Below are 17562 nucleotides of genomic sequence, written 5' to 3'. Positions count from 1 at the left end.
TGAGGCTGAAATTTCAATTAAGGAAGAGAAATAATTACTCCGGGGCTCCAGGCCGGCTCAAGTGGCGACAGGCCTCTATGGCCACCTCCTTGGAGTTGGGGGGAGGTGGCCTGGCACACCTTCCACCGTACCCTCCCCCCCCACGATCAGCCTGGGCTAGAGCAGGAACCTTGGCCTTCACCCATGTTCAGCCTTGTACATGCCCACCCCCCCGTTTCCTTCTGTTGAAGCAAGGCCAACCTCAGGGCTGCTTTAAGGTGGGGGGGGGGGTGTCGGATACCGGCTCGAGAGAGGGAGGAGGTTCCTGGCAGAGCGGGCTGGGGAGCAAGCCTCAGATGGCTCCAAAGAAATTGAATTAAATTAAATTTAACCATTCAGTCACTGCCTATTCCTGCAGTGAGCCTGGAGGCTGCCAGGGCCCCACAAGGATGGGGGTGGGGACCCCAAGAACAGGACGGAGAGGGCTCTGGCCTCCCTTGGGGAGGATGACAGCACAAGGCTGGTGGGGAAGGGATTGTTCTGGAAAGGTCCTCAGAAGGTCTGCTCTGCCACTTACAGGAGGAGCGGGCCTGGGCAGGAGCCTCTCCTCTGGACCTCAGGCCCATCTCCTGTGAAACAAGGGTCACAGGTAGGTGGGTGTTCCTGGGCCCCATGAGAGATGCACCCCCATCTACTCCTCAAAAGGCAAACAGTCAGCTTTAGCAATGGCCCCCTCATCTCCAGGAAACATCACCTCCAGAAATATCCCATCTTCGGTCCCCCTCTGAGAATGACAAATTTCCTCTCCAGAAATGCTTGGTTCGAATCCAGAAATGTTCAGCTCCAGAACATTCCATCTCCAGAAATGTTCCATCTTATCTCGAGAAATCCTCTCTCATCTTCAGATATAATCCATCTCCACAAATGCCACTGCTCTGTATAAAGGCTCCATCTTAGCTCCAAGAATGTTCCACTTCCAGAAATATCACATCCCATCTCTAGAGATGTTCCATTTCAGCTCCAAAAATACCTCAAATCCAGAAATGCCCTATTTTATTCCCAGAAATACTCCTGCATCATCTTAAAAAACACTCCATTTCTAGAGGTACTACAGTTCATCTCTAGAAATAGTCCATTTCCAGAAACGTTTCATCTCTAGCAATGTCTGGAATCCAGAAAGGCTTCATCTTTACTCCAGAAAATGCCCTCCCCTATCTCCAGAAATGTTCACACCTCATCTCCCAAAATGTCACTTTGTCTTCAAAACTGTGCCGCCCCTTAAATGGTTTCCATCTCCTCTCTAGAAATGTTCGCATCCTGTCCCCAGAAGTGCCATGTCTCGTGTTCTCATGTTCTCAAAACATGCCATCTTTGGAGATGCCCACGGTAGCTCCAGAAAGGTCTCCCTGTCAGGGGAGACAGGGATTCAGAGACTCAGAAACCCACCTCCTGCAGGACTTTCCGGGGAGGGGCTGAGCAGTGACCAGGAGGCCACCTCTTGCTCTTTTGCTGTTGTCCCTATGGTCTCCTGAGATCCCTTAGCCACATGCTGGGCCTGCTCTTGTGCCCAGAGCAAGGATGAGGTCAAAAGCGGGGCCGGCAGGTGTCAAGTTCCCTGCCTGTAAGTGGAGGCGTGGGGTTTGGGGCAACTGGGAGCCCCGAGTGATGAGCAAAAGTGGTGATGGGGGTCTGGGGTGGGGAAAAACGGACCAGAACGGGGGGGCTCTGCATGCACCCCCACAGACACACCCTGGCCACAAACACATCCACCGGCCCAGGTGCATTCATGCGCATTTGATGGTGAACACCTGTGAAGTGCAGACACATGTGCCCCCCAGCCCACCTGCCTCGGCTCAGAGCCACGTGCACTGCACACTCTCTACACGGACATTCACACTCCGTGCTTGTGGCCCTCCCCACGTGAGTGCACGGCACACACACAAATGCACACAGATGACACAGACACACACGAGTTCAGCATCACACATATGCTGCGACACACTATCAACCTCATCCCTGCGCCCTGGGTCTCTCCAGGCCAAGTTCAAGGGGGCAGAAGCCCTTTGTCAGTCCCTCCAGTGAGTCTGGGTTGGCAAGACGGAACAGTCTTGGGGACTGCTGTGTGTCCAGCTGGGGGAGGGGGATGCCCCGTGCCAGGACTTGAGCTTAGAAAGGACTGCAAATGACAGGAAGGTACAGGCAGACGTCTGGCCTCTGCTCGCACACCTGTTAAGATGGGACACTCCTGGCCCCTTGAAGCATCCCAGGCCTCCTATGGACCACTCTAAATGACGCAAGTTCCTCTTTGGGTGGGACCCAAACCATGCGCTGTCACCTGTGTCCACACTGCTGCTTTCTGGAGTCCCAAAGCCCATGCCCTGCTGAGAATCTGCCTGGGGGGGTTCTCTTCTCTCTGCCCCCGGACAGGTAAGGAAGTAAGGGGCCTGGAGGTGGCCTAGTACCAGCACACACATGGGCATGCTCACATGCACACTCACACACGCAGGCACGGAACACACCTCCATGCCCCAAGCCCACACACAGGTACGGAGGAAGCAGCCCCTGGTCTGCAACCAGGTCTGTCCCTGATGCCTCTGTGGGCGGAAGGTCTTGGAACCTCTGGGTGTGTGGGAGAGGCAAGGGGCCCGGAATCCATGATCTCTACTCCCAGCAGCACTGGTAGCTCTGGTCTGCTCCCCCAGGACGGTAATTACCATTTCTTAAGCCTCCCGATTTAGAATCAGCTTCAATTAACTGAAACCTCCCAAGCCCCCTTTTGGGATCCTTCAGGACCAAGGGCAAATGCTGAACAGACCTTGAAGGTGCCTTTCGATCTGCCCTCAGCGTGGGCCCCTTTGCCTTACCACCTCGCCAACTGGCCAGCTCTTGCCTACAAACGGGCTCCCATGTCTGTCCCACCATCCCGCTCGCGCTCCCTTTGCGTCCTGGACACCGTTCCAGACCTCCTTCTCTAGGAACTGAGATGCTCACTCAAAAATGTGAGGGAATAAAAAAGGCCAAACAGTCCAGCATGATCTGAACAACACGTGGTCTCTGGGCACAAGATGGGAGAGCACTGGAGGCCTGGCCTCGGCGTGGGGAGGTGAGCACCCCCAACCACCCCCGCCCCACCCCCGCCGGCATCCCAGCTCCCAGGAGCAGCGGGCCTTCTGGAGAGGTCTGCATTGGTATTCTCTGTCCCTCACAGCCCAAATTACACCAGCTCTCCTGGGACCCTTTTATAGCACGTTGTCGCTTCAGCAAAAGGTTATGTACGAGCACATTGAAATCCCTCCCGCATATTAACTAAAAGAGCATTTTTTAAAATGCACAGGAAAAGGCAGCTCACCGAAGAGGCAGTTTTTAGAGCGTCTTAGATCAGAACGAGCCCCCGTGACCCGTCATCGAGCATCGGAGCCCTTGTCCAAATTCTGCCCTTGCTGGGACCCAGGACAGGTCACCTCACCTCTGTGCCCTCCGCTTTTCTCCGTCCAGTGAGAGGGAGGAGAAAAGGCCCCACGATGGTGCACTAGTCAGGGATGCTGCCAGGGCCCTCGGAGTGAATGGAATGAACGAATCACATTACGGAACCAAGACAGTCCAACTGGCCTCATGTTCAGGCTTCACCAAGCACGCAGGCAGCAGGCAAGGAAAGCTCCGTGTTTCTCAAGTATCCTGTGCCCTTTTGGACCTCCCTATCTTTCCCCAGGCAGTTCCTGCACCTGGGCCACCTTTTTTTTTTTTTTTTTTTTTTTCCCTTTTTCCCCTGCCTGGAGAATTTCTGGAAAACACCTTCAAGACACAGTTTGGAATCAGTCCCTCGGTTCTGACATTTTACGGATAAGGTTCAAAGACGGAATCCGCCCAAGAGCGGAGAAAGCCAGGACGCCGGGATTGGAACCGAGGGCTAGGCAGGGGGGCAACTCTGCCCCGAACTGGGCAGAAGGTGGCAGCCCGTGTCGGCTCTGTCTGCGGCCTCCTGTGGGCGTGCGGGTTTCTAGTTTCAGAGAAACAAAAAGTAGATTTTTTATGTGAAATCCCAAGTTGTATTTAAGACCCTGGGCGCAGCTGGGGCTAAGCGTCAGACTCTTGGTTTCGGCTCAGGTCGTGCGTGATCTCAGCGTCACGGAATCAAGCCCCGCGTCAAGCTCCGCGCTCAGTGTATAGTCTGTTTGAGATTCTCTCTCTCTCCCAAATAAATAAATAAATCTTTAAGACCCTGTGCTGGTCCAACAGCGCCCGTCTGAGGGTGTCACCAGCCAACAGTCTCTGGTCTGGGTTCCCAAGCCCCGGAGAAAGGGAGGTCTGGTCACAGAAAGGGGGGGCAGTGAAGGCGGAGTAGGGGGAGTTAGCGCAGGGGCAGAGCCTGGTCTTGGGCCTCTCTCCTGTCACACAGGGTTGATCCTCCCGCCCACCGTCCCCTAGCACGTGAGAGCTGAAGCCCCCCTCACACGGCAAAGGGCTCAGAAGGTCCTCCTGGGATGAACGACGGAGGGCGGGTGCAGAAATTCTTGACGGTTATTTACCTCTGCTGTCAGGATGTGCCCTACTGGCCAATCCAACGGTTCGGGCTACAAGGAACCCTAAGATTATCCGAGCCTTTTACAGATGAGGAGACGCCCTGGAGAAGAGCAGCTCTCGCCTGGCATCCCAGGGCGGGTGAGTAAGTGAACGACAGCGTCAGCCCGGGATGGCAGACTCCCTTCCGTCACTGCGGTGTGACCCATGATTCTCCTGCTCCTCCCACAGACAGAAGACCCCAAACACGGGGAGTATCAGGTAGGTTGCCAGAAGGTCTGCCCTGCTGGGTCCCCCACCAGAGAAATCCAGCAAGAAGGGCCATGCTCTGCATGGGCCTGGAGCCAGAGTTAACGGGCTGCTGCCTCCATTTCTTCATCGGTGAAATGGGGATGGCAGGACCTATGCCCCGCAGGAAGGGGTTGAAGACTGGAAATAATCAAGTGCTCAGGGCCCAGCACTGGGGAGGCCTCGCTGAGAAGCCGCACGGAGTCACAGGATTCCAGATATCACTCGGATCACCCTGGGCCCCGGGCCGCCCTCATCCCCCGAGCTTCTCCTCCTCCTGTCTTCTGTGGGGCTCCGGGTACCACTCCTCCCTCTCTGTGCCGAGCCTTCTTTTAGGGAATTACAATCTGTTGGGCTTTAATTACTGGTCCCCGAGGAGTTCCACCTCTTTCCCCAGCGAGAGGTAATAATCCCTCCCAGGGCTCAGACAGGCAGGACTTGGGGGAGCCGCTTGGAACCCAGGCAGGAGTCTGGAAGCAGGGTCATGCCCCAGCTTCCCTCAGGAGCAGGTCCAGGAATAGCTCCATGTAAGGAGGGCCGAGTCAGGCCCCACCACTCAGAATCAGAGGCCTCGGTTCTGAGGGGGGACACGGAGGCCCAGAAAGGCTCACGGCAGGCCGAAGCTCACACAGCCCCACGGTGGGGGTGGTGGGGGGCGCTTTTCTGATACTCCCTGCCTTTTCTCTTCATTGGCTCATTTTCTGCCTCAAGCCTGGGCTCCAGCTGTGCTCCCTGCCTCCAGGATAAAACCCTTCACGGCAGTCAAGGCCCCAGGCTCCTTTTCAGCCTCCACTCCTGCCTCTGTCTCCCACCCCTGACCTTCTAGATCTCTTCTGACTCTTTCATGCCTCCAGGCCTCCCAGCTCGCTGTCCAGCACTGCGGTCCCTTCTGTGGTCAAATGCTTCCCCCTCCAGACCCAGGGTCCATGTTCCCTTGGCTGGGAGGCCCACCCCCGACTCTCCAGGGCATGGCCTGAATGTGCCTCATCTGGGCCGTCGGCAAACGTCTGCTGAACGCTGAACGAAGGACTGAAGGAAATGAATCTCGACTTATAAACCAGATGCCCGTCAGGTGCCCGCTGCTGCCCCTCCCTGCTGAGCCCCGTCAATGGCAGCAGCTGTGGGAAGTCAGTCGTGCGTGTAGAAGACGGGTCAGGCTGACCTGTTCCCAGCCAGGCCGCGGCACCCCTGTGTGGGAGCTCTTGGCTCCCACACCCTCACTGCGAAGACCACTAACGAGGGCCAGGGCGAGCGTGGGTTGGGCACGAGGCTGGCACCGTGCATGCTTCTCAGGGCCCTGCGGACTGAGGTTCAAGGCTGGGCACAGCGGGCGGGTGTAGAGCCCCCTAGGCTCTATTCAGGTGACAGGCTCCAAGCAGGTGGCTGGGGCAGGGCTCACACTCGTGTGTGTGGATGCGCACACACGTGCATCTGAATTTGGCCACAGGTGGGTGGCTGGATTAGGTGACAAGAGGCACAAACCAGGAGGTGTGAAGTGAACATCTGAATCCTAGTTCCTAAGAAGGTGGGTGACAGGCACGCCGGGCTGCAGCCCCAGATGCCGCTCTGGCAGAGCTGAGCGGCTGCACCCCGCGAAGGCCAGATGGCCCCCTCATTAGCTCTGCCCATGGGCCCCGCGGGACTGAGAGGTTGCCGGCCCCTGCATTATGCAAACATGAGTTCAGCCTCTGATCACTCCCACAAGGTAATAGGTTTGCATTTTAAGCAGGGCTTTCAACGCTTTGACCCTGGGCTGTGACGAAAGGAGTCATTTCAAGCCCTGGGAAAGGGTTTTTGGGGAAAGCAGATATCCCAGGGGTCACGGTGCTCCTGGGAGGTGGCACCTTGCATGGTGACCTGCAGTGGGCACAGCCTCTATGTGCTTCAGCTCAAAGGGCTTTTGGGGGGATGAGGAACATCTGCCCGCCTCTCTTCCAATTGTGACTTTGGGAACAAGTGGCTGCTGAGTTTTTGGGTCCCATCTGCCTCATTCTAATGACATTATTTCTGGTCCCAGCACCCTCCCCTTGGACGAGGTCCCCCTAAGAATGTGAAACTTGGTCCAGGAGTACCATCCCCTCCCTCTCCCCAGACACTCTCTTTGAAATGCTTTTGGGGGGTTTCCTATGAAAGTCTTAGCTCCCTGGAGGTTTCTACTGAAATGACAGTCACCTCGACCCCAGGATGCCTCCCAGGAAGCATGGAAAGAGTACAGCATGTCTCTCTCCCAAGAAGCCAGCAAACCCAAGGCCCCTGCCGCATTAACACACAGGTGCCCTGAACGGACAGACGCACAGATGAACGCTGAGCGAGCCCCTCTGTGCGTCCCAATGCTGGCAGACGTTTGAACAAACTTGACCTGGTTTTCCTTACTCTTCTGGCAACCCTGTCAGGACAGAGCCATGACCCCCATGGCCCAAAGGAGAAACGAAGGCTCGAAGAAGAGGAAAAAGTCCCTGCTTGTGGCCCGTGCTCTCACGTGCTTTTGGGTGTGGATGGCCTAAAGCGGGGTGTCCTCCTCCCCGAGAAGCCTGGCCTGGGCGCACAGGGGTGTGTGGAGCAGGACAGGATAAGGCAGGGGGCCACCCTTTTGGACTGCTGGGTCTCCACACATGCAGAGCTAAACCAGTTCCCCCAAGCACCTATCACTTATGAACCAAGACAACACTTGATCCTGGGGCATCAGCTGAGGGTCCCTGGCTGATTACTACTACGGATACTTTCAATTCCCACAGCCTTCGCAAGGCTGACTGAAGGTGAGATAACTGAGTAAGGCAGAGTGTGACAAGGCCCAGATTTTTTTCCAGAAAGGTCTTGGTGGCACATATTCAGGAATATATGGGTACACAGTGGCCAGCTGCAGGCACTAAGGGGCACCTGTGGCTGGTCTGCTATGGAACTGTCAGCCACTTTATGGGGAACAGTGAGAGGGAGGGGAGGCGTCCCTGCCCAGGATGGCGAAGGTGACAGGAGCCAGACCAGAGTTGCCTAGGGCCAGCGAGTCATCTGGCTCCCCACGTGAACGGACACCACAGCCTTATGCCTTGTGCAGCTTGGACCTCAGGAAGGAACGATCTCAGGGGGGACAGGGAAGATAAGAAAGCCTGTCCTTGACATCTCAGGTCCCCAAGGTCCTGCAGAAGGAGGACTCATCATCATGGGAGTCGGGGGCAGCTGGGAACTAGGTAGCGGGGGATGGGGGGATCTGGGGCTTAGGGTCAAAGAACTGGGTCCAGCCTGGGGTCCCTAACTCCTGGCTCTGTGACATCAAGCATGTCACCACATACACTGACTTTCAGGATCCGTGCAAATGACAGGACCAGTGCCTGGCACATGAGTGGGGATCTATGGAGCCTGGTGGCTGCCAACCAGCCCCTGGGAACCCGATGGTGGTGGCGGCCTTTAAAATTCAAAAGAGAAGCTCCAATCTGCCTTGGGCATAGAGCCCCAACACCTGGCCACTCAGCCCCCCACCTTCCCCAGGTGTGCTCCCCTCCATGGGCTGCATCCTGCAGCCAGACCCTGCCCCAGTCTCCATCCTCTGGTCTCAGTCTCAGCCCTCCCGGCCAGGGGATGTAAGCAGGAATGGCTCAATCAGGATATAATCGTTTTTAATTAACGTGCGGATCATTTCACAGGCTGATCTCCTTGGAGACCAGAGGGAAGACGGTCTTTTAAGATTTTCTCTTGCCTCCCCCCCCTCCCCGGTTGAAGGCGGCCCCCCCCCTTCACCCACCCAGCCGCAACCTTGAAAGGAGCACAAAAGCCTGCTGCCTGGATCCCTCTTGGGGCCATTAGGGGGAAAGTGTGTGCTCACACACACATAAACACGCACGTGCCCAAGCTCAGGGGCGTGCTCTCCCCCCACCGGAAATGCACAAATGGGATCAGAAGCTCACAGACATACGCACACACCCACAGACGTGGCACACACAGGGATACACACAGATTGGCGCACACACACAGACAGACATGCATGCAGGCACACGTGCCCAAGTTGGAAGACACACAGGCCCCTTAAGAAATATACAAACAGGGTCCAAGACCCAAGGACAAGGGCACACGCGTGTGTGCACGCCTGCACACGCACACACCCAGGCTGGCAGGCAGACCAACCCCCACACAAACAGGCTCAGACACACATACACAGGCACACACGGATGTGTACGCATGTTCACGGATGCGTTCCAAAGCACAGACACACACTGCAGAAATGCCCAAATACCCCACACTCATGGGAGGGGTGTGCTTAACCTCCACAGCCAACTGGTGTCTGGCACTGGGAAACAGAAGGTCCCTGTCCTGGGATGGGAAGTGCAAGCCACCATCACCTTGCCCCCTAGAAGCACCCAGGGCCCCAGCCCCCTCCCTGGGGGTGCCCTGCCGCCTGCCCCACAGGGAAACCCAGGAACACAAGCCTCGGAGGTCTTGCCGCCCTGCCACCCACCTGGTCTGGATCCTTCCGTTCCAGAGCCTGGCCAGCCGCTGTTCCACTCAGCGCTCGCAAGAGCCCACTCTGGACATCCAGCCTTTCCTACCAGCCAGCGTGGGCTAGCCCTGACACCCGAACTGGGAGAACTGTCCCCCAGGCTCTCCAGCGCGCGGGGGGAGGGGGGGGGAAAGCTGTCCAGTGAGGGGTGGGGGTGAGCTCTCTCCTTTCTTCCTTTGCATTTTCTTCCCTCCTGACCTCCCCTCCCTCTTTTCTAATCCCTCCCTATCTTCTCTTCCTTCTCTCCTTCCTTCGGTTCCCCTTCCTCCCCAGGGGCCCTCCTGAGGTCAATCTAAGATCAGAATAAGTTTAAAGATGACCCTGATCCTTCCCCGCTCCCCCACGGTGGCTATCTGGGCCAATACCTGACCCACCGCCCCAAGCTCCTAAACAGACCCCAAGCTATGTCTTTGGAAAAGTAAACTGAGGCACAGGGGTAAGGGCACAGCCATGGGATCCACGCTTTGGATCCTCAAATTGTTCTTCTGGAGAATGGGATGGCAAAGAGGAACGAAGGAGTTTTGAGGAGGGGCAACAGGGCGTCCACACTGGCCAACCACAGCCTAGTAATTTCGGCGGCCCGGGAATCCATGGACAGGGCCAGTGTGCGTGACACAGAAAGCATGTGACAGGTTTAAGAGCGTATCTGGTGCTCCAGCTGGCAATGCCAAGGGCAAGCTTGGTGCTTCTCCTCCCTTGGGGTCTCAGCCCCCTCCCCACCTGTGAAATGGCCAAGGTCAGCCTAAAGGATCCCTAGGAACTCTTCCTACAAACAGAAACCACAGTGGCAAGTCAGTAGCTGGTTCTTGGCTGCTGCAAGGCTTAGCAGCTGCTGTGTGACCTTGGGACTCACTTCCCCTCTCTGGGCCCCGGTTTCCTCCCCTGTCAAAGAAGGGGGCTCAGACAGGTGATTCACTGCCAAGGCTCTTTTCAGTTCTGACAGAAGGTTCTAGATTTGAGGAAGCAGAGCAGATAGTGCCCCACTTCTGGAAAAATGAGAAGCCCATTTCTTCCACTGCAGGCATGCCGGAGTCTTCAACATCGGCCACGTCATTTTGAGGAAATCAGCTCAAACATCACACAAAAAAGTGCTCTGTGCAAATACATTCGCTACCTCGTTCATCAGGAGCATCCCGAATGTTGAACAAAAGGGGACTATTAAGTAAATGATGGCACGTCCACCCGATTGGAAAAGCCCGAAGACATGAACCGGGGTGTTTATGCTGGTTACAAAACAGGAAAAGGCTCCTGTTTGCTAACGAAGAAAGCAGGATATACATCTGAATACAGAGAATGGCCACAAAGTCTTTAAAAAACAAACCAACTGCAGGAGTCGAAAAAGACTGTGAAGCACAACATCAAAATATTAACATTGTCATAGCCCGCTGACAGTAACCTTGTTTTTCTTTCTCTCTGTTTCAGGTTTTCTCTGAACCACATTTTAAAATGTATATATCGGGACAGTTTCTTTTTTTAAAATGTCTAAATGCCTCCAATTGAGAAACTTTCCCCTTTCTCGTTCATTCATTTATTCATTCATTCATCAGGGATTCATTCACTCCTGTGTTTGTCCAGCTAAAGCTGAGTGCCCGTCATGTGCCAGGCCCAACAGCTCTAAGATCCGCAGGGAACACTTCTCACCTGCAGGAAACAAATGCGTTTGTGTTGGGGGCTGGGGGAGGGGGAGACAACCCCACAAATAACTCTACACCAGGGCACTTGTCCCATAATGGGGCCCACTGAGGGAGCAGAAATCAATCTTGTCGCTTTCAGCCCTGCCTCCCCCTGGCCTCAGCCAGATCTGCCCTCAGCTGCTGGGGTCTTATAGTCTGGCCTATGGATCAGACACTCACCCTTAACTGCCAAGCCTCCAGCTGTGGGTGGTTAAGGGTGGGGGTGGAGGTGGGGAGCAGGGCAAAGTGTAGACCACCCCCTTCTCTGCCAGCCCAAGGGCGATTCCACTTCAAGTTCCCTAATCTGACCCCTAACCCGGTTCCCTGGCTGCTGTACCCTCCCTCCGCTCTGATTTCTGCTCCCTCCCCCCCCAAGGTCCCTAAGCAAGGCACCACCCAGCCAGGTCTTGTCCCGCTGTCTGCGGCTGCTGAGAAGGAAAGCACAGAGTATGGAATCTGCTAGCTCCTGTCAGCCAGTGTCACGCTGTTAGCACGTCAAAGGGTCCGACAGTGTGTCCCTGCTGTGTGGGGGCTGATAGATTTCTGGGGAGGGTTAACTCTTTATGTTCTTGGACCAAGCCACAGAACAGCCTGAAAACGGTCCGCCACCACCCCCCAAGGTGCCTCCTCTCTCCCCCCCGGAATTCCCTTTTTAAGTAGAGAGAAGGATTTCCTTCCCCTGCCTGGGTTGCCAGCTTGGGGGTCCCCCGGGCATGGCTCCCTACCCCGGGAAGAGAAAGAGGAGGCGCCCCCTTTAGCTCCCTCCCACGCTCGCCTGGGAATACAATTAAGGCAGATTTCCATTGACTCTTCTCGGCCCCCACTCCTGTTCCAACTAGCCCTTCACCCGTTCCACATTTCCTCCCCCCCCTCCCCGCAAAGGAGCAAAAGGATTTTAGGCGCTTAGAGTGCCGAGAAGCTTCTGACCCTGCGACCCCTACTTGGCGTTGAGCAGCACCCCCCGCCCCAGGACTGCGGTCCCCAGAAAAATCTCCGGTCTAGCAATCCCCTCCTATGGCCCCAGTGGGAAAAGGAGAAGTTCCCACCACTCCCCTCCCCCTTTCTATCCCTCCCCCCACCCCTGAGGGAGGGGGCGAAGCGTCCGGATCTCCGGGTCACGGGAGCAGCGTCTGCTGTGGATCGCAGGAGACAAACACTCCGTCACACACACACACATCACCCTCGGGATCACCTCTGAAGCCCGCATTGTACAGGAGGGGAGGAGGCCGAGTTGCGGGGAGGAGGCTGAGGTTGGGGGGGGCCCTCCGACGTGCCTGAAGTCACCAGCCAATCAGCAAGCCCAAGAGGCGCTAGAATCCACGACCCCCGGCCGAGAACCCCACCTTGCCCCCGCCCCCTCCCCCGCACAGCGCCATCCGACGTCAACGTCTCTAACCCAAACAAGCCCCTCCCCCAAGAAGTCCTCCCTCCCTTTCCGCTGCTCTGGGTCAGCAACCCCTAGAGAGACCCAGCTACGACCCCCACCCCCGACGGCAAGGCGCGAGATTTCATTGTCAGCCCGGCCACTCCGGCGCGCGTGAGGCGGGGGTGCAGGGCAGGGGGGCCGTGTGGCAGGCTATGGCGCGGGGACTGGGGAGGGGGCTCCAAGGGAAGTGTTTGAAGCTGCTCCTCCAGCTCTGTCCAGATCCGGAAGCTGCCGGGGGAGGGAGGAAGGCGGGGGTGGGGAGAGCGCGACCTTAAGCGCTCGCAGGCGGCGAGGAGGGGCCGCGGCGGCCGGAGGAAGCGCCTGGAGGCGTCGGGGGCACCGAGTCCCCGGGGAGGCAGCGCTCTCGGGAAGTTTCCCACCGGTTGCCCGGAGCAGGACAGGGTGCGCAGACGGCCCTCCCCGGTCTGACCGGCTCCAGCGCGCAGATTGCGAACTTGAGCAAAACTCCTTCCGTCACCGGCGTCCCTCACCTTCCCATCAGCGGCCACCAACCCCGCCATCTCAGCCCCCTGCCTTCCACCAGTGCCACAGACCTCTCACCAGTGTATTGTGGAGAAAAGGGGAGGGGGAAGCCCCCAACACAACCAAACTGCGGGCGCGCACACACACACACACACACACACACACACACACACAAAGAAAAAAAAAAAAAAAGAAAAGAAACAAACAAAAAAAGAAAAAAAGAAATTCCTTCTCCTGAGACCGATTCCCTCAACCGGCGTGGAAAACCCCCAAACAGGCAAATCTGCAACTCCAGCCAAGATCGCGGCGCGGCGGGAGGGGTACTCGCGGCCGGCGGCCACCACCGCCGGCAGCCCCGGCTTTGGGGCAGGTCTGAGCGCGGCGGCGGCCTGGGGGCTCCGGGAGCCCTCGCGCCCCGGAACAGCCCCCCGAAGACACAAAGCTCTGCCGCCAACAATACCTGCGGGCTCCTCCTGGATCTCCCGGGCGCCGGCGCTGCGCGTCTCGCCGTCTCCCTTTCCCCGCGCCGTCTCTCTCCTCCTCCTCTAGCGCGCGCTCTCCCCCTCGCCTCTTCCAGAACGCGGCGGCCAGATGAGATCCTTGGGAGAAAAAAATGTGAGCGCTCGCACGATTCCTTTCTCTCCGCCCGCCGCTCGCGGCGGCACCGGGCTCGCTCCTTTCTCCCTCGCGCTCCCGCGCGCGCCGCGCCTCTCGCGCCCCGCGTTTCCTTCTCAGCAGCCCCTGCGAGCGCCCTCAGTAGCCATTATTCACAGGCCACCGGGGGACAGGAGGTAATTAGAGACCGCCCCGTGGCCGCATCCACTCGGCAAGCGCGATGCGGGCGCGGGGTGCGCGCGGGGAGGGGCGCGCGACGAGGGGGCTTGGCTGCGCGCAGCCCGCGCCCCAGACGCGGGGGAGGGGAGGAGGAGGAGGGGGCAGGGAGGGAGGAGGCGAGGGGAGGAGTGGTGAGCTCGGGTAGGGAGCTGGAGGAGGGGGCGCCAGGGAGACGCTCCCGCGGCTCTCACCGCGGGGGCTCGGGGTCACCGGCTAGGAGGCTCCGCGGCGCTTTGGGGGTGGGGGTGAGTGTCTCCGTGTGTGTGTGAATGTGTGTGTACGCGAGCGCGCGCGCGCGTGTGTGTCAGAGATAGAAGGGAGGGAGGGAAACGCTTTAATATTTTTCCAGTGACTTACGAGCCCGTGGGTGAGCTCTTGGCTGCGCGATTAGGTCCGTGTGTGCATCGGTGTGGCTGTATATTTCTGGTCTGTCCTACGTATGAATGTCACGGGGTTTGGGGGTCTGGCTACAAGCTTGTGAGTGTGTTGCTGGGTCTCGGAGGAACTGAGTGATGCGGTGTCTGCGTGGAGTTGTGTTTGTGTGAGATCATTTATAGAGGGTTGTGTGACTGCGTGGGTGGGACTGCGCCCATGTGGGGCTGCGTGTGTCCGAGGGGCTGTGTGTCTGTGTAAGGTTGTGTGTATAGGATTGTGTCTGCGTGGGCCCGAGTGTGTCTCAGGGGTGTTGTGTATCTGTGTGGGCTTGTTTGCGAGTGGGATTGCGGTTGCTGGGGTTGTGGGTCTGCGCGTGGAGGGGGCAGTACGCCTGTGCAGGGCTGTGGGTCGACGAGAGGCTGTGGTGCGTGTCTGCAGGCGGTCTTGTGTGTGGCTGCGTAGGGCTGTGTTCTGCGTGCGGGTCTGAGGCCTGGCGGGCGCGGGGGGCGGGAGCGGGGGCTCCGCGTGGTGTCGGAGACGGCACCGCCGCAGAAGAGCCGCTTAAGGCGCGAACAAGCTGCGCTGGGGTCGGGGCGCAGCGCGAAGAGTAGTGGCAGAGGAGGGGCGGGGACAGAAGGCGGAGACGAGGGGGGCCTTCATCCCGCGCCCCCCTCTCCCCCCTCCCCTGCACCGGAGACGCAGCTTGGAGATCCTGGTACTTGCCGGCTCCGCGGTCCTAGAGGCACTGGGTTTGGGGGACCCTGCTGGGCGGGGGAGACGCCTATGGGCTGGGGGCCACGGATCTGAGACTCAGAGATCCGCAGAAGCCCAGAAGTGCGCGGCGAGGGCTGCCCGAAGAGGCGGGTAGCAGTCTGGAGACGGCAGAGGACTGGGCCAAGACAAAGAAGAGCGGGGCCGAGGCCTCGAGGCGGGACCTCACCTCCAGGTTCCCCCCGCGGCCGAGGGGCAGCCCAGCCTGCGCGCTAAAGGCTGTCGCGCGGAGCCCCGCGGCAGTGGCGCAGCCCCTCTTCGCCCCGGTCCGGGAGCAACCACCGGGAGCAGCTCCAGAGCCCTAGGGGCATGGAATTACGCGCCCCGAGACGGGCCGCGGTGGGTGGGGGGTGGCGGTTTCAGAGCGTAGCGGGCGGGCGCCGCGCCCCGGGTCTGTGATTGAGCGCTCGACTGGCCCGCCCCTAGCCAGGCGGCTCACCGCCCACGCAGCCATTCATTCATTCATTTCTCCGTCTCTGCATCTACCCACCCTTCTATCCATACACGTGTCCGACCTATCGTCCGTTCACCCAATTATCGCGCCAGGGATCATACAGACACGTCAGCCCTGGCTCTCTCCACTTTCTCCTGCTTGCCAGTCTTGTTTGTCTCGCTCTCCTAGGCCCCCCACCTATGTTCCCTGCTCAGGCCCCTCTCTGTTCTGCCAAGAGGGGAGGAGCACACCCACGACCTCTGTCGCACTTCGGTTTTGCTGTTCAGTGATTGCCCGACTTCCTCTATTAACCCCCCACCCTGCCGCTACCAACTCTCCATACATCCTACACTCCACTCCCGCAGCAATTATGAGCCAACTGGGTGTGGGGAGCCTTCCCCCGACCTTGCGGGGCCCTCCCTGGGGCCTGGTGGCTCCTTAGAGAAGGCTGTGGCAGGCAACACATCTCTAGCCACTGCTTGAGCGCTTCCCCAGGGCCCAGCCTCCTCCAGGCTGGGGTGAGGGAATCATGAAATGGACTAGAAGGGGTTTCATGGATTGCTGTGCCTCAAGGTCTTTGGGTAAGGGCTTGAATAGTCATTCCCAGACTTACCATGTGTGCAGAGTCAAATGGGAAACTAAAAACACAGATTCCTGGGCTCCGGCCCAGACCTAACCAACCTGAGTGCCCAGAGCCTTTGCACATGACACTCCCTCTGCCTAGGAATCAACAGCTTACAGTCAGGCTTGGCAATCACTGGCCTGGAGCATCTTACAGCCTACCCAGACTGCTGAGGGCGGCTGCCCGGGGCTTGGGGCAGGTCTCTCTCCCAGAAATGGGCCCTAATGTGCCCTCTGGGCTGACCGGTAGCTGACCTCTTAAGGAATCAGCAGAAACAAGCCAACTGTGGGCACCCGCTCCCAGCCAGCCAGCCAGCCCTAGGTAGCCCAGCTCCTCCTGTGGGCTCCAGTCTTCCCCTCTCTGGAGTGCAGGCTACTTAGTCCTGTCTTCAATGATCTGGCCTGGGAACCAGGGTCACGCAGTCCTGAGGCTGAGGAGAGGCCCACGGTGTGCATCATTAGACAACAAAGCCCAAATCCCTGCTGGGGACCACCAATCCAGTCACAGACTGGCCTGCAACCCCTATCATGGTGACCCTCAGCCTAAAACTGTCCCTGTCACATCCTGCTTCAGCCACCTTGTCCACACAGATGGCCACAAGGTCCAGATTGGCAGGTAGGGGTGTGAAGATGGTAGTGTGGGGACAGGCTCCCTTCCCCTTCCTGGTTTCAGAGTGATCAGAAGTGTCTGATGAGAGCCCATCCAATCAGGCCCCCTGCCACCTCTCTGACCTCATGCCCATCCCCTTTACTCACCACTCTATCTTCTAGATGTTCTTTGAGTTCACCAGACACAGGGCCTTTGCACTTGCTTGTCCCTCTGCCTGGAATGCTCATCCCCACCTTCTGATGTACCATATAATGTATTTATTTAGGTACCTTGTGGTTATTTTTGTCTGTATGCTCACTGGCACTCCTTCCTGTACCTGGAACGGTGCCTAACACACATTTAGTAAGTGTTTGTTGAGTGAATAAATGAGTACATGAATGAATGAATGAGGCTGACCCAGCCCAGGGCTTTCTCCTCTTTGAACCAACGGCCCCTCTGGAGAAGAATGGGGGAAGGGGCTGGAGAACATCAGGGCAAGGGCAGGTCATGTGACTGCCACATCACTCAGGGAACACCCTTCACAGATTCTGGATTCTGAGCACACATCCTAAGGGTCTGGAGGAATGACATGGTAGTGGGATGGCTTGTCCCAGAGGAGAGCTGAGCCCTTCATCTGTTCCAGGGGCCTCTCGGTCATTCTGGGGGCCGTGTGGCAGGGAGGTCTAGATTCACATCCGCCGAAAGCCGATGGAAACCTCTTCCACAAGTGTTATCAGAGGGTCGTCAAGATAGCCCCCCAAGAGGGGATCTGCTCATGTCCAAAAGGAGAACCCCAGGCTGTAGGGCCATCAGAGGACTCAGCGAGAGCACACAGGCAGACATTCTGATCCCCACCTGACTATGTTTCTAGAGAAATCTTGCTCATCTCGGCCTGGCACAGAGCAGGGGCTCGATACACATTTCGCAAATGAGTGAATGAAGAAGACACAGTGTCAAGATTGAAACTTAGGTCTACATGGCCCCCAAGCCCTTGCTTGTTCCATCAGACCCTACTGGCAAGATGCCATGGGATCATGGTGCTAGTACCCAGCACACAGCAGGCGCTCCATAAATGCTGAGGGC

The 17562-nt window shown here is 57.9% G+C and overlaps 1 protein-coding gene across 2 annotated transcripts in view; it reads right to left on the bottom strand.

The window, feature by feature from the left end:
* LOC111139228 (retinoic acid induced 1) overlaps positions 1–17562 on the bottom strand; it is a 117300-nt gene that overhangs the window by 65591 nt on the left and 34147 nt on the right. For both annotated transcript variants that reach the window (XM_022491429.1, XM_022491430.1), the window contains exon 2: positions 13317–13455. The gene's annotated coding sequence lies outside the window, so the exon portion shown is untranslated. The remainder of the gene's footprint in view (positions 1–13316; positions 13456–17562) is intronic.

Source organism: Enhydra lutris, unplaced genomic scaffold (genome assembly GCF_002288905.1).
Source record: "Enhydra lutris kenyoni isolate GAN:26980312 unplaced genomic scaffold, ASM228890v2 scaffoldscaffold97, whole genome shotgun sequence".
Lineage (NCBI taxonomy): Eukaryota > Metazoa > Chordata > Mammalia > Carnivora > Mustelidae > Enhydra > Enhydra lutris.
The sequence above is the reverse complement of the archived record's forward strand: the minus strand, read 5'-3'. Positions and strand labels throughout refer to the sequence as shown.